Source organism: Xiphophorus hellerii, chromosome 14, assembly GCF_003331165.1.
Source record: "Xiphophorus hellerii strain 12219 chromosome 14, Xiphophorus_hellerii-4.1, whole genome shotgun sequence".
Lineage (NCBI taxonomy): Eukaryota > Metazoa > Chordata > Actinopteri > Cyprinodontiformes > Poeciliidae > Xiphophorus > Xiphophorus hellerii.
This window is the reverse complement of record NC_045685.1, coordinates 13,090,073-13,107,853: the sequence shown is the minus strand read 5'-3', so window position 1 is coordinate 13,107,853 and position 17,781 is coordinate 13,090,073. Positions and strand designations below refer to the sequence as shown.

At 41.4% G+C, this 17,781-nt stretch overlaps 1 protein-coding gene across 1 annotated transcript in view; it reads right to left on the bottom strand.

The window, feature by feature from the left end:
* The window catches only part of LOC116733296 (uncharacterized), a 29,681-nt gene extending 15,300 nt beyond the window's left edge, over positions 1-14,381 (bottom strand). Inside the window, exon 1 of the mRNA XM_032584094.1 lies at positions 14,092-14,381. The gene's annotated coding sequence lies outside the window, so the exon portion shown is untranslated. The remainder of the gene's footprint in view (positions 1-14,091) is intronic.
* Positions 14,382-17,781: the final 3,400 nt, after the last annotated feature.

Here is a 17,781-nt window from a genome sequence, read left to right as displayed (position 1 = left end):
AGTTAATCAAGGCCAGCAGAAAGGACACAGAACAGCTACACATGATCTAGGAACAGTGAATGGAAGCAGCTGAAAATCTCCCAAGTCTCATTTGGATATCAGTTAAGAGTTTAACAGGACAACTTCTTATGTGCAGAAAGGGTTCTTGAGTGCCAGCTTTCAGGTTAAGACTGAATGTGAAGCCTGTGCTATGATGACATTTTTCCCAGTAAAGTTTGCATAGGGAGGAGGCTGTGGTGAAGAGACTCACCAACAAAGCCTGTGAAGCTGCTGTTTTTTAATCATTGACTCCACCGTATTTATCACTGAAACAGTTACAACTTAAAGTCCCCAAATTAATAAAAAAAAATATATATTTATTTTTATTGTCTTGGGGTATAGATTAAGATATAGAGAAAAGGATAGAGACAAAAAGAGTATTGGAGTTACGCATTTCTGTGTGTCAGCCACATAAAAACAATAGAATAAGCCCAGATTAAATACAAAATAAAGTCTTAACTGTAGAATTACCTCATTTAAGGACCCTTCAGAACTTTACCTTTTTATTTAGTATTTGTTTCACCATACTTATTGGTTAAGTATTGTAAAAGAAATTATGGAGATCATGAAACGTTCAGAACAGAAGTCTAATTTGATGTAATTGCAACCTATTTCTATAGACTGTTTGGGCCAATAAACAGACAATTATTCCTGAGGAAACTAAAAGAACTATGAGTGACTTGTTTGTGGTAGATATAATATTTATTGCAGTCACTCCCAAGTGACTGCAAAATAACTTCAGATTAGACAAGTACAAACTGGCTCCTGGTTAGTTTGAGACGTCCTATGATGACAGCTCCTTTTGTAGAAAAAGACCCAAACTCTGGTAAACTTTCCTGTGAATGTCACTTTGCAGATTTGATTTCCAGATTTTAACCACAAAACATTCCTACTCCACCACCCTGTAGTGGCCTCTTCTCAGTCTTGCATATCTGATACCAACTGTTTTTGCTGCGTTCTTGGAAGACTAAAATCCATCCATAAGCAATTCTGTTTAGCTCTGAGGTTCAGTTGCTGGTCTAAACATTACACAAACCATCACTCAAGACCAAAATACAGGTAGGGAAACAAATACAGGGAGCTTAAATAACCTGTTTCGGCCAAAACTTCATAGGACTTCCTGGTGTGTGCAGGTAATTTCTCCAAAGCAGGTCTCAGAGTGAACAAAGAAGCGGTCCTAGAGTCAGGTTATCTGAGATTGGGAACATTTAGCTTATGTTAGCCCTGTGTATAATGTGACACATTATAAAGTCATATTATATATGTCGCTACTAACCGGGGGCTCATCACAGTATACAGTATGTGTTTTATGTGTTTGACAGGACAGTGAGAAGGGAGATCATATTCACATGGGTGACACTGGGAAGGGTGTGGTAACAAGAAAGTAGGAAAACTGGCATGACATCCACCTCACTGTCTGTTGTTTAGGTTTCTTGCTCTTTATCAGAGGGGGAACTTTGTGAATTTAATTCAGAATCAACCATGACAGATTTTTGGAATATTTTGTAAGTGAATAAATATCCAAAAGCAACCTCAGATCTTTCATCTTCAGATTTTTCAGTGCTTCCATTTTTTCTCCAGACCTAAGATGACTTCCTCTTTAAACATACAGTGGAAATTTTCCTGCAAGCCAGAAGAGGTGGTCATGTATGTTGAATGTTAGTGTGGCGGATGGGTGCAACGCTGGGAAACTTCATAACATATTTATGTGAAATACAGTCGTGTTAAAAGTCTTGAGTCATCTTTCGTTTCTTGACCTTCCTCTCAAGCAAACAGACTTTATTCTTATTTCCTGAACTAGTTATTCTGACATTTGAAAAAGCATTCAGTTTTTCTTTGCACTTTGAGTGCCAAAATGTTAAACGTTTGAACTCATTTTTCAATCCAGGATCGGACTATTTTTTTTGTTAAAACTGATCTATGAATAATGCGAGCATAAGAAAGGATCACAAACTCCAACGATGAATCATTGTTGCCTTTGTGCATAACAACTTAACAACTTAAAATAACAATTTCAAACTTAATATTTTCCCACAAAAGACATGATTTTTAATAGAATCATTTGAAAATACCAAAGATAACAGTTTGACAGACAGCATACAGTGGTTTAGGACCAACAAGGTGACTCCCAAAATGAGCCAGAGAAATGAACGGCCTTCATCAGCGGTTACTGGTGGGCTACTGGAGGCCAGCAACCAAACAAAACGTTGTTAGCCCCTTATTTAAAACCCCTAAATGTGTTTTGTCTTTGATCTGCCGGATTTTGCTTATCCTGAAGACACAAAGCTTCAGGATAAACAAAAAGTAAGATTAGAGTCTGATTTTTCAATGCTGCCACTAATGATCCAAACAGGGACTGGCTGACGGGAAAATGAAGCGTTCATAAACAACACTTGCTTTTTAAAAGAGCCTTAACAGATTGTGATGGTGAAAACTGTTCACAAGTCTCGCCCTCCAATGCTCCATAAAATCTCAGAAGAATAAAGGGAGGATCAAACACTGACTAGATGAAACATTTACAGTGTCATAACGACGTGAGGCTGGGTTGTGGAAACTGGTTCTTCTATACAACCAGCTAGGAACTGGTTATATCATCATCACCTTTGTGGGAACACCCTTGACAACGTGACACAGAGCAAATGATAGATATGATGGAAATTGTTTTGTGATTTGATACCATACAAGTTTAAAACCTTGATACACATTCACACACAAGTGTCTATGGACAGTCTCTGACTTTTTGCTGTGAGAACAGGACAGGAAGTTGTTGGAAAAATTAGCTGAAGTCTAAAGAAAAACATTAAAAGACCTCCAGAGTCCAGACAACTGCTGATCAAGAGTCCTGGTAGAGACAAAAAACAGCCTGGCTCCTTATAATTTGCCTCCCATAAAATTCTGGACTTTGAATTATATTTTAAGAAAGTTTGTCTGGAATTTACAGAGACTGAAAACATATAGTGAAATTTCCTAGGTGACTTTTTGGTCTCTAAGATAACTGATACACTGACTTATAAATGGTTATAGTGACTTTATCATCCTATTTAATGAGAGAATTGTCTTTTTTTCTTTTACCTGTAGTTCAATGATGTCAGGCTGGGATTTAATAGACAGATTTTGGAAAAAAACCCCAAACAGAATAAAAATTGTCAGCCTCATTTAGGCTAACTTTTACCAGAATCCCAATATTTATTATTCTGGATCACATTACAGCAGCCCAGCTTTATATAATAGGAGGAACTGGCTGCAGATGTCCATAAAACAAAGTATTTAAGCTCTTTCAAATACTTGGATTAAGCCGATACACATATGATGTTTTATACTTGAGGTAAACCTTCTTTCTGAAACCTTCCTTCTGTTTTGATGCTCATGGCTTTGTTCGGCTTTTCTGATCACCTCCTCTGCAGGGACAGATGGCACACCGAAGCTGTTTCTGTCATGAAGTGCGGTGGTGTTGGTGGTGAGGCAGATGCAGCGGACCCAGGTATGATGAATATGATGTTTTTAATGATAAATAAGTCCAACAACGAACAGCAGGCACAAGGAAACACTGAGGACGACTAGACTGGACATTGACGTGACGTTGACGAGGACCCGACGAGGAACAAGGAACACAGGTGGAGTTAAATACACAGGAGGGTAATCACAGAAACGAGACACACATGGGAACAATCAAGGGGAGGACAGGACAACGAAGAGACTAAGGACACAGAAAACTCTAAATAAACACAGAAAAACACAGATCCTGACAGTACCCCCCCCTCCAGGGCGGCTACTAGACGCCCAAAAAACAAAAACACAACAAGGGTGGGCGGAGGGGCGCTGGACGGCGGGCCAGAGTCCAAAATAACAAAAAACAACCCACCATTGCGGGCGGAAACACGGGAAGGGCCAAGAGTCCAAAAAGAAACAAAAAACTACCCACAGGGTGGGCGGAGGCAAAGGAGGCGGGAACCACGGAGGTGGTCCGGCGGTCGTCCGCGGCGGCGGGAACCACGGAGGTGGTCCGGCGGCCGTCCGCGGCGCTGGAGGCGGGAACCACAGAGGCGGTCCGGCGGCCGTCCGCGGCGCTGGAGGCGGGAACCACAGAGGCGGTCCGGCGGCCGTCCGCGGCGCTGGAGGCGGGAACCACGGAGGCGGTCCGGCGGCCGTCCGCGGCGCTGGAGGCGGGAACCACGGAGGCGGTCCGGCGGCCGTCCGCGGCGCTGGATGCGGGAACCACGGAGGCCGTCCGGCGGCCGTCCGCGGCGCTGGGGGCGGGAACCCCGGAGGCGGTCCGGCGGCCGTCCCCGGCGCTGGAGGTGGCGATGAGTCCCGGGGGCCGCCCACAGACGGCGACGACGAGCCCCCCGAGGCAGGGTCTCTGGTGGAGCACAGGGGGTCTCGGTCGGAGCACAAGGGGTCTCGGTCGGAGCACAAGGGGTCTCGGTCGGAGCACAAGGGGTCTCGGGTGGAACGCTGGGGGTCTCGGTCTCGGGTGGAACGCTGGGGGTCTCGGTCTCGGGTGGAACGCTGGGGGTCTCGGTCTCGGGTGGAACGCTGGGGGTCAGGGTCTCTGGAGGAACGCTGGAGGTCAGGGTCTCTGGAGGTACGCTGGAGGTCAGGGTCTCTGGAGGAACGCTGGAGGTCAGGGTCTCTGGAGGAACGCAGGGAGTCAGAGTCGGAACGCAGGGAGTCAGAGTCGGAACGCAGGGAGTCAGAGTCGGAACGCAGGGAGTCTCTGGAGGAACGCAGGGAGTCTCGGAAGGAACGCTGGGGGTCTGGGTCTCGGAAGGAACACTGGGAGTCTCGGAAGGTGCGCCGGCTGGAACGCCGGCTGATTCGGCCTCGGGTGCGCCGGCTGGAACGCCGGCTGATTCGGCCTCGGGTGCGCCGGCTGGAACGCCGGCTGATTCGGCCTCGGGTGCGCCGGCTGGAACGCCGGCTGATTCGGCCTCGGGTACGCCGGCTGGAACGCCGGCTGACTCGGCCTCGGGTGCGCCGGAGCGAAGCCTTGGAACCGGCCGCGTAGGCGAGCCGCAGCGAAGCCTTGGAACCGGCCGCGGGGGCGAGCCGCAGCGAAGCCTTGGAACCGGCCGCGGGGGCGAGCCGCAGCGAAGCCTTGGAACCGGCCGCGGGGGCGAGCCGCAGCGAAGCCTTGGAACCGGCCGCGGGGGCGAGCCGCAGCGAAGCCTTGGAACCGGCCGCGGGGGCGAGCCGCAGCGAAGCCTTGGAACCGGCCGCGGAGGTGAGCCGCAGCGAAGCCTTGGAACCGGCAGCAGAGGTGAGCCGGAGCGAAGCCTGGGGGCCGGCTGCGGGGGTGACAGCTCCGGAAGGCGACGAGGGGCCGGGTCCACCGGCGGCTCACGTCTCTGTCTCCGGGCAGACAGCTGAGGTGACAGCTCCGGAAGGCGACGAGGGGCCGGGTCTGCCGGCGGCTCACGTCGCTGTCTCCGGGCTGACCGTGGAGGTGGCGGCTCCGGAAAGCGGCGAGGGGCCGGGTCCACCGGCGGCTCACGTCGCTGACTTCCCGGACGGAGGAATCGACGGGGGCCGAATCCGGGGGGTGCTAACACCAGTCTTGTCCCCCGGAATAGCTCCCGCTGCAGGTCGGCGAGGGCTTCAGCTAGCTCCGTCTCCTCCCTGCCAGATCTCCGCCTCCCTCCGCTCTGCCTTCTTGGAGGGAACCTAACTCCAGCTGGGTCCATTTCTTTAGCAGCCTCACCGTTCGGTATGGTCGGGTCCTACTGTCATGAAGTGCGGTGGTGTTGGTGGTGAGGCAGATGCAGCGGACCCAGGTATGATGAATATGATGTTTTTAATGATAAATAAGTCCAACAACGAACAGCAGGCACAAGGAAACACTGAGGACGACTAGACTGGACATTGACGTGACGTTGACGAGGACCCGACGAGGAACAAGGAACACAGGTGGAGTTAAATACACAGGAGGGTAATCACAGAAACGAGACACACCTGGGAACAATCAAGGGGAGGACAGGACAACGAAGAGACTAAGGACACAGAAAACTCTAAATAAACACAGAAAAACACAGATCCTGACAGTTTCTCCATTAACGTGTCGTCTTTGTAGGCACTGCATCAGATGTACAAATTTTTTTTCCCCTGCATGGTCTTTCCTTACAAATACGCCAGGGTGAGATCCCAGTGGGATTCAAGGCGTGAGGAACGAGGTGCCGCCTTGCTGTTGTGAGACGGACTGGTAGTGACAACTGTGACTGCGGTGTCATCGGCGGTTTGGCAGTCGTAGTAGGAGTGTGACAAAGAGATAAAAATGGTCATTTTACCACCTTATCGCTCAAGCTTCAATCTCTAAACATGGAAGAGAAGAACTGTACTTGCTGCCAGCTTTACAATAAGGCAAATTAGTTGGTGTGGACAGAAAACATTGGCAACTGGCAACAGTTTTTATTGTATTTAAGTATAATTTTACACCCTTAGAGGCAAAGAATCTTCTATGCATGTTAGCAGTATTAAACTAATTTCTTTTAAATTTTGGACACCAAGGAGTGGATATAAAGAGGAGGTACAAGAGGAGATGTTTTTAAGTTGAGATGTTGTAGTAATAGTTTTTTCAACAGTTCATCACTCATGCATACAATGTCTCCTGTATAACATAATATCTGTCAGCGACTAAATACAGTCTGTGGCCTTAAACATCAACCATTCAGGCTGTCATGTTTTTTATGAGCAGAGCACCATAAACTGTTGTAATTAGTTTTACCATAAACTATTTGAAGTTGACGGTGCAGCATATGCTTAAGGCTCTTGTTGTGAAGGTTTTGTAGGAACAGTGACAAGCCGTTGAGTTTTCTTTTAAAGCCTTTTGAAAGAGTCAAATCTGTTGTGTGACTGTGTTTCAGATTTTCAAAAAGTCTTGAGGAACGGCACTTTGAAGATTATTTCTCTGTCTCCACATTGCAAAAGAAAGCAAAAGCCCAGAGGGAGACAGGGATAAATTAAGTCATCTGCTCCAACTCGTTATACTACTCTAATGCAAAGCAGGGTGAATTTTAAACTCATTGTTGCCTTTGGATCAAGATACTTCATGTTGTTAATTTAATTTCATTGCTGTCAAACATGTTTTGCAACTCTGACCTAGAGTTATGAATGGCTGTAAACCTATTATAATTGGTGGAATTATAGCATGTAGCTATTTTCCTGTGCTCTTCATCTTCCTGACAGTGTTAATTAAGGAAGAAATAACTTCCTGTGACACCCTGTATAATAAGAACCTTAAACAGATTGTCTATAGTATCTCCTCAGGTTGAGACAATATGTTCAAATAGTTCAGTTTATGACTTGACCAGGTCTTTAACTTCTAAAATACATATATAAGCTGCATAAAATAGTTCTTTGTGATATTATTTATTGTCTACAATGACACTGAGATAAATGTTTTCTAAGGTAAAGTTATTAAGAAGCTGTCACTACATTTTATAAATGCAAACACCTCAGACTTTAGCTAGAAGCAACTTTTTCAATGAAACCTTAATTTTGTGATGGAAATATTAAATTTTACTTCATTTTTCTCCAGTAGCTGGATAGGCTACTTATTATCTGGGTTCTATGTCAGTAACATAGTAACACTTTTGATTATTGGTTTGTTCATCAGAACATTCTTAACATTCAACAATTGCATTACATATCTTACATTTTCCAGCTAGCTTTATAAAATTGAGTAATACAAGCATTGCAAATCAAGAAAAATATAAAGTTGAAAACTAATTTTCTGCCAAATAAGAAACATCTAGATTTATTTTCCATATTTACAAAAGAAAGCGTGAATCTTCTCTGATGTCTAAAGCCTGGAAATTTGCAAAATTAAAGGCCATTTTTTTCTTGATCAAAGGCATACATTTATGATTTTATAAATAAGATTCTATTGCATTGTGAAGTCAAAAGTGTGCAAGATTTTTCTTTTTATTTACTATAGAAAAACAGTTCCTGAGATTATAAAGTCTGACATTTGCAACAAAAGAAAACAGAGATGCTTAAGGTTTAATAGTAAACTCAGAAACTCAGGATATCCAAAGTGTAAGTGCAGGACAAGTCCATTCAATTCATCTACCAGGCTATTCAATTTCCTTGGTGCCTATTGGCTGTATCCCTAAGCGCAGAGATAAGAAAGAGCATAGATGTTAGACTTTTCTAGTGAAGTGCTAAGACTGTTTTTAATGTGCATATTAATGCATATAGAAGTATATTTGGTGTCTGAACTATCAAAACAGACAGTTGTAAGCCTTTTAAAGTGGCTCTCATGTGTGAATGTGGAGTTAGTCGTCGTTGTTCCTAATTCCTGTGAATACTGGGGGTTTACTGTGTACAAATACATAAAAAAAACTCTTTACAGGTTTATTCCCCTGCTGCCAAAAGTCGCCACCAACTACAGTTTGGCAGAGAACATGTAATCTCACATGAGACAAGCATCAAGCTGTAGCGTTAAGACTCATCTGATGTGTGAAGATTATTTTAATTTGTGAGCGATCACTCAAATTAAAAGATTTGTTAAACTGTCCACCAAACCTTCTCACAGATTTGACAAGCTTTTAGTTTCAGTTGGCTTCAACTGGATTTTTCTATCATTTAAGTGACAAACTTGAAGTCTTGCAGTAATACCGAGAACAATCCCCTTATTGACAGTATTTCCCTGCCGCCTGCTGCTTGTGTGACTCTCAGCTGAAAGCAAACCGCAGCATTTCGATAAGATGCTTCATTTTAAGACCTCTTATCAGCTGGAAGGCTTTTAGGTCCAAGCTAAGATGTCAACACTGTATTTCAAAGTCTTTGTAGTGACAGAAAAATGACGCAGCCTCAGCCACAGCTTTGTACTGCTTTTCATAACTTATCATAGCATATGATGAGATACCCCTTCCTGACCCGATAATGCTTCCCATAAAGGAAATGCAGCTTTTCATCTGATTCGTTTTAGTGTGTCACTTTTTCAATTACAACTCGCACAGAAAAGCCCAGAAAAACTATTAAACGTGTGTCACGGAATGGAAAGAAGTCGAAGCTCGGTCAGAACGAGACGGCAGCTTTAGATCTGAGTGTTTGACAGGTGTGTTCAGCAGTGTGACCTCGAGGTGGCTGATTTGAATAGGCCGGATGTGATTAGGGAAGAGCATTCAGGGTGAGTCATATGGAAGATAAATTTCTACAAAGCTTGTGTTGAGAAAACATTACAACCCGTCTACAGATTTCAGACATGGTGAAGCCGACTGGCTCTGCTGGTGTCTTTCTGTGGGTGTAATGCGATGTGCCGTCTCCTAACATGCCTCCCTCACACAGCCCCGGGCGGCAGTCTGCAGTAAACAAGTCCCGTCTCTTCTGTATTACCCAGCAGCCCACACTTATCAATAGCTCTGCCCTGTTCTGTGTTACACTGCAAACAGGCCTGCTGCTTGTTTTCCTCCTCGCCCAGGAGCCCTGAACTCTTCTTCAGAAGGAAAACAAGTCTGCAGAGCCGCTTTAAATAATGCATGGTTAGTAAAGCTCAGGTCAGTAGAAAGTGAAGATCACTGTGTTCTTAGAAACTGCCGGGCACAAGTTATTACAATCATCACAAACTGTAATTTATTTCATGAGCATTTTATGTAGAGCAGTGCAGAATTAAGTAGAAACAAGTTATCTTTTCTTTTTGTAAATGATAATCAGAAAAGTAGCCGTGCATATGAATTCAGTCCTACTGAATCCGCCTGTTCCTGCTGGAGAAAAGTAACCCCACAGCATGATGCTGCCACTACGGCTGAAACGATTCCTCGAGTGATTCAAGTACCTGGATTATTAAAATTCTTCAAGGAAAATTTATCTGCCTCGAAGCTTCATTAAGTTATATTTTATTATTCAGCGCACCGTGTTCCGGCCAGGTTATTACTTGTGTTGCGCGGAGTTCTCACTTCCGCCTGAGTTGTTGACGAAAGCTAAGTGTTAGCGGCATAACGTCCAGTTTTCAAGTTCGGCTTGGGAGGATTTTATTGATCGGTGATAATGTCTGGGTCTTTGTCGTTTTTCGGGGGACCAATAAGCATCCTTAAAATGATTGGCACGATGCCTGGAGTACGGTAGTCTTTTCTGCTCCCGGAGCTGCTTCCTGATGGCGGTTCAGAGCAAACAGCAGGGAAGAGCGCTGCAGGTGTATTTATACAGGTGAGCGGATAGACTGAACACTTCGGCCGGCTGTGCATTAGATGATTAAAGTAAGTGTAGCTTTATGGATGAACAGGAAAATTGATTTCATATCATTCCGGTCTCAACAAATGAGAGGCGGAGCTCATTGTGACGGCAGGTAGCTGGTAGATGAGTTTCTGTGTGTGACGAACGAAGGTGTCAAATCTCGTCGCCAACATGAACACAGAAACTATAAATGTCTGGGCAAGGTGACAGTTCATCTATTAAATTGACTGAAGGTGAATACATAAATGAAAAGCTGGAGTATAGAAATTTTCTATAAGCGTATTTGTGAGCCTGCCTCTTTATTGTTGAATTGAATATAATTTCAGATTTTTGTATAACTTTTCTTCAGAAAGTGAGCTATTATTGTTACGAGTTAATTTTCTAAAAAGTTATTGTTGGGGAAGCTCAACTGTGAAAAATTGGACTGATGTTGATATGCGATAGTAATACTGCTGTTATGTGAGATTGACCAATGTTTTACTTTATCTTTTTTTTTATCCAATTACTCGATTAATCATAAGAATAATCGATAGTTTACTCGATTACTAAAATATTCGTCTACAACAGCCCTAGCTGCCACCACCATGCTTCATCATGGGGATGATGTGCAGTGTTAATTTTTATTTTGTATTCATAATGCAGATTTATACAGACACGGGTGTATTAATAGTTAGGTGACTTCTGCAGGATGCAATGGGTGTTATTTTGGTTTATCAGAGTAAAAGTGCTTAACACAAATGCACAACACACTCGCCATATTTTTACTTGCACAGTATTTGAAAAACACTTCACATTTTCCTTCCAGTTTACAATCCTGCAATTATTTATGTTGGTCTATTGTATAAAAGTCCAATAAAACGCACTAAGAAAGAAAACACAATCTCTACACAAATCATGTTAAATGGAGATAAAACAGATGGATTGTCAAATTTTAAACATTTACCAAATGACCGTCCCGGGTGTTAGACAAAAATGTTACTTCAAGTAAGAGTAAATATAGAGATAAGGCGTTAACAAAATAAAAGACGACACACAATTTGACTAAAAATACATGCAAGTTGTGCCTGATATACTTGTTGATATGTAGAAATTGATATGTTGATATGTTTCTTTTTTATAATACACAATGCAACTTGTGTAAGACAAATTTACAAACTATATCCAGCATTCATGTTTTCTGGTAGGTGAAAATTCTTGGAATGTTTCTGACAGACGTAAAGAAACATCCTCCTTTACAAGCAAAGGAAGAATGCAAATTTGACTGGAGTTCATTGTTTCTAGGCAGATGTAACCTGACTTGGAGAAAACAATAAAAAGCTATATTGTATTGTAATGTCACCAACTGTAGTTAGACTCAACACATATTTTCACTCAGATAAGAAAAACACCTTCTTAGCCTTCGATTTATGAGTCATTCACCAAACTTTCAGCCAGTAATGGAAATGTGCCAACTACCTCCAAATTAGTTGTAATTTGATTTTGTTCTCCTTGTTCATTAAAAGCATTAAATGTGAAAAGTCCAGCTTTTTCCCTGTATTCAAATACAACAAACTGTAAAGTCACTGATTCTTGAAGTCGAAGAAAAATATTTCATTGTAAAACACTGAATGCTTTGCTATCTATGACACGGATATAATTGATAAGATCCTTCTCTGTCTTTTTCCATGATAGTGATAATTTGATATTATATTTTTTAAAATAGATAGTTTTTTTCCACACTTCGACATTTGAAATGAATTGTGCTTTTGGGAACATTTTTACCAAACATGTGTAATGATGTAAAACATCTTTTGTCTGAAAAGTTGAAGGAGGCAACTTATTGCTTTTGTTCGATAAACAACAATTACAGTGATTATACTGATTGTGAAAATTGCTGCTGCTGCTTCTGCTGGCATTTTCCAGTTAATTTCACAGCCTTGCTGAATAATTACCAAGACAACGAGCATGAATGTTTCCTCAAAATTGTTCTGACCTTCAACCAAAATGAATTTGAAACTAAAATCTTACATTGCCATGCAAAAGTTATCAGACATCTTGAAACTTTCCAGATTTTGTCAAATTGCAGCCACAAACTTCAATGTATTTTACTTGGATTTTACATGGTAGAGCCACGTAACCCCGTCTGACTCCACGTCCACTGGAATGGACATGATAGTTTTCTGGTATTAAACCAATAAAAAATTAAGGAATTTGTTATTTGCATGATGCTTCTTACAGATCGTTTCTTTTATTAAACAAAAACAATGAAGTTTAGACTCTTAACTTGATACTAATGAGTTTCAGGCATCAGACAAGATGAGCATGTGCATGAAAAGAGAGATGGGAAGGAAAAAGAATCTGTCTTATATCAAAAATACCCGTTTATGTTCAGAGCAGCCTAAAAAAATTGCTCTGAGTATAATTTTAAGTATTACCAGTCATTGTATTTGAAATTTTTATAGGTGTTATAATGACATGGTCAAAGTCCAACTGCCCGTCAAATTTGACAGCACTTATGGAATTTTGCAACAAAAAATGTGAAAAACTCGTTTCTAGACGTAACAGCAAAGGCGTGTTAGTGTGTGCGTTGCAGAGGGCTGGGGGCGATTTCAAATGCACACCACACCTTTCAGATTGTCTTTGAACAAAAAAAAAAGTGACCCCATGTTTGGTTTCATTCCTCTTCAAAATTTTATGCTTTTTTTTTATGTTGGCGTATCAGAAAATGTCAATATAAACTAACTTCACAAAATGTGGGGAAGCCAAAGAGGGAAAAAAGCACTTTCTCAGAGCTGTTCACGTCTTCTGAGCTTTGAATGTTTGTAGTTTTGTATTCCTGTGCTGTAATATAGTTGTTTTTTTAAAGGAAACTGGTTTTCCCACTATTACAGATCAACACCTCCCTCATCTCTAGCACACCATTTGTGCAACACGATATCTGGACGCAATGTAAACAACAGCGCCGAGCTCAGGTTTACTTCCTGTTGCAGGTGTCGTCCCGAGCTCAGCAGCAACAAAGCACAGAGCCGATTCATTTGCATCCACTTTTAATACTTTGTTTTAAGCACCGAGCTGCCACTAAAGCCAACAAAAAAAGAGAGGGGCTTAGACAACCCACAACACAACGCTGTCAGGAAAAACCTGCCACTGCAAATTCAAGACACCAAGTGATGCATTACACCGCTGTAGTACATGAGTTTGTTCTGGTCCAGAGTTCAGCCTCATGTTAAGAGGAACAAACACAAGCCAAGGCCAGCCATGTGTGCAGGACCACCTCCTCCGTTCCCACCTCCACCTATCAGGAGCAACCAAACAACAGCCCTGCATTCACTCATTAACTTCACCTCTACAGCAGCCCTCTGTTATGGACATTTTTGTGTCCCTGACTCCCCATGGAGCAGGATATCACCAAAACAAAGTATAAAAGTCAAAATATAAGTCATTTTATATTTAGAGAAATATAAAACGAGGAATTGAATTGTGGTAAAGTTGACACACGGTGAAAGCTGTAATCTATGAATGACGCACGTATTTACGTTTTTGTGACGCTTTTATTTATAAGTAACGCATATATTTAGTATTTTGTAACGCTTTTATAAATATTCATGATGCGCAACAGGTGTATACTGACACCTCTGAAGAGAAGCTAACCGTGGGGTAGGTTTTCTGCAATAAATGTCAGCCGCTATTGTTACTATAGTGTTTTATTACATCTTGTTGGGAAGTGATGCTGTTTTCTGCCATATGGCTAACACCGTCCACCTGTCGACGCTGCGTTAAGTAATGTCTAATTACTCCTCTTTAACTTCTCTTTCTAACTCTAACTTCACCATTTAAACGTACGTTTTTTTTTATTATCATTATTATTTAAAGTAAAAATAAAACAGAGTTTGAGCCTACCTGTCGTCCAAAGTAGAAGGTGTGGCACTTTAATTTGCCCCAGGTATCAGAAACACACGGATGTCATTTAACGTCTCCTTCTCTCTTCCGGTCCTTCAGCAGAGTGAAAAAGTCTGAAAAACAGGTGAAGAAAAGATGGAGGTTTCTTTTCCAGGACGGTCAGAGTTACTGTGGTGGGTCTCTGAGAACAGTTCCCCCCCCTCGGTGACTCCGCAGTCCCATGTTTCCCTGTGCGGACTCGGTCTGCTGATGGGTTGGTTAGTTAGTTAGACTGTACAACTAGTGGAGAGCAGTGAAGTTGAATTTGCGGCAACACGGTGGTTTCCGGTTGTGCCTTTCAAATTAAAACACAAACTACTCCCCTCCTCCTTCCCCTTACTGTTGAATAAAATATATTATACTGTAAACTGATAACATGGTATGTGAGGAAGGGGTTCAGGGACTCCGGGGAATAATAATTCTGATTTTAACCTGAATATTCTTAAATTAAAATCCGAATTTTAAGAAAATATGAGATTGAACTCAGAATTTTGTGCTTTTTTGAGTTGCCCCAATTCTCTTCCGTACATATGCCACTTTATTTCTGTCGAAGAAATAAAAATATTTCAAATTATTTTTATTTATTTACTTGTTGAGTTTAATGTTGTGTTCTATAGCAGGGGTGATCTAACTTTACAGTTTCAGAAGCTATTTTACCCGTATCAGTACTAAATTGAATATATCTGGAGACTCAAACTTTATACATGGAAAAACATTATGAAGACACAATAATGTATTGTAATGATTTGTCTTGTCCTCTTGATCCTTATTTTTTCAGAATTTGTTGGCATTTATCAACACTGCATCGATAAATATTTAATTAACTAAATTTGTTAATTAAATATTTTGGCTCTGGAATAACAAAAGGTCAAAAAGTCTTAATTACAGATATGTGTAAAAATGTTAAAGTCTGTTAACCCAATCCTGTTTATTATTTTTTTTTTTCAAAATCTTGCTTAAATAAAAAAATATACTTGTACGACTTTATTTTAAATATAAGATAAATGATGACTTGTTGAATCATGTATTTATTCAAATGATCCGTCCATCCACCATCTTCTGCTTAATCTGTAGCTGGGTCTCAGAGGCAGCAGTCAAAGAATGTTTAGGTTAAAATTTTGTCAATACTTATGTTAATTGCTTATTATCATGAAATAACAGTTTCCCAGACAGCGAGAAATAAAAGGTGTGTGTCTTTTCTCTTCTTCCAACACAGCAGTTCCAAGTACTGAACTGAAGATACTGGTGGACTGATGATAAATCTGCATTCGGATCCTCAATTATAAGTGTGAGACCTGGTTCGTGACTAAATGAAGGAACTCTTGGATGCAAATAACTTAAATGAACTAACTCCTGAAAGTCGGTAGGCTAACCTTCAGAGATAGGGCGACAAAATCTATTATCCAAGGAGAGCTTTAAGTAGAGTCACCACTCTTTTGCTTTCACAGGAGTCAGATGACTTTCTGAGAATACTCAAGAAGAACCGTCTCCCCTCAGACCTGCTGCAGGCCTTCTATCACTGCTCCATACACAGTGTGCTCACGTACGGTCTGTGTGTCTGGTACGGCAGCAGCACATCTGCAAACAAGAAGGCTCTCCAGAGGGTCGTTAGGGCAGCAAAGAGAACCATAGGCTGCCCCCTCCCCACTATGGAACAGATTTACACTTCCAGGCTCCACAAGAAAGTTTCGGACATTTTAAATGACTCTTCACACCCTGGCCATGGTCTCTTCCAGCTGCTGCCATCAGGCAAGAGACACAGAGCAATAAAAACCAGGACAAATCGCCTAAAAAACCGTTTTTACCCGATGGCAATCATGGCACTAAATTCAAAGGCATAAAAACTTCTGCTCTTGACACCACTTTGTTAAAAAATGTAAATTCTGTTGCGACACCTCCAGGCGCTGCAACCATCTTCTGATGTCTAAGTTTATTTCTCATTTTGTACTATTTATTTCTTTATCTTGGTATATTACGTATATACACATAACCTGCATCTTAACTCGAGTCGAGCAAATCTCAATCTCGTAATCTGTTGATGACAATGACAAATAAATCTTATCTTATCTTATGAGGTTTGAGTTTTTGATCAAGACTCTGTTTGCCAGGTTTCTGGCCTCTGGACGTCCCTTGGAAGAAAACAAATTGAGAGTTTTGTGAAGCAGGAAGATGTCTTGGAATCTCCTCTGGGTCTTTTACCTTTGTGACTCGATCAAATGAAAAGAAGTTAATGGCTGTATGAATCCAAAAATAAAATGATGTAAACTTCTTCACAGGTTTTTCGACCAAGAGCAAAACTCAGAGTCTGGGAGCAAAATGTGAAAATGGACGTAAAGGAAGTTTGTTTCTGATTTTATCAATACAAATATGCAAAAGGCTTTGTCATCAACTGAGAAGATCTGTTGAAAAGTACAATCTCTTCTTCCAGGCAGTCCCGGTTTTGAATATCCATTAGAGTTTCAGATTATCTTTGTTTTTTTTAAATCCTGAGGCAAGAAGTCTTTTGATCTGATGGTCCAAGAGTCATTGTGTAAATACAGTCCATTCGCCCACATAGCTCTAATCTCGCCCTACCCCAGTCCTGACTAATACCCAAACTGCACAGGACTTCCTGTTTGACCTCGTAACCCGCGGCCAGCATGACGCAGCTTAACCTGAGCCTCCTTTCCTTCAGTCACCACAGTGGATCATATGACTTGGCTGTGATTAAAGAGAAAAAATAACTCTCCACAACTTGCTCACCATAGTCAGCTCTCCTTGGCCTACCTGCACTTTTTCAAAATGTTATTTTAACAAAACTTTAACCGTGTGTATGTAACATGAGTAAAATTTGGCCAGTTTGTGCACTTTAGGGGGAATTTTCTCTTTTGCTAATACAGATTTTCAAGTCTTTTTGTATGTCTCTGAAACTAAATATAGCAATTAGCATCTGTTTTGGATTTTTTGTGCCACTGAGTATCAGTGAAAAATACACTTTTTTATAACAATAACATTGCAATTTAATTTCAATTTGTTTTTCTTTTTACTTTTCCGTACATTTTACATATTGCAATCTCATTACGGTCTCTTGTTTAGTTGTTCTTCTTTCAGTGAAGAAACTTTAGTACAATGTAAATCAACCAATTTGCATACATGGGTAGGAATTTTTGTTTTTAATTTCAACATCGCACAAATAAAAAAAAATCCTATGATTATATGACATTAAAAATGTTTTTTTTTTTTTTTAAATGTGTGACTGAAGCTAATTGTGGCATTTGTAAAAATAAATGAGGAAAGAAATATATTGACACTTAACATTTCTCTGGCAAACCTAAAAACAGCTGTTTTTGTGACAAAGGGTCACAGGTGTGTAGTGATTTGGGTTTTTTTGTGTGTTTATTTAGGTTTCTGTGTTCTGTTGAGTCTCTGTGTTGTCCCGTCTACCCTTTGATTAGTTACACCTGTTTCTTGTTTTCCCTGATTGTCTCCCTGTGTATTTAAACCCACCTGTGTTCCATGTTCTTAGTCGGGTCCTTGTCGAATCTGTTGTGTCAAGCTGTCAAGTCTTTTGTCAGATGTCCATTGTTACCAGTTGCTACCAGTTTTGAGCCTCAGTCTTCTGCTCATCTGTGCTGCCTGGATTCTGGATTTCATTACCATTAAAATCATCAT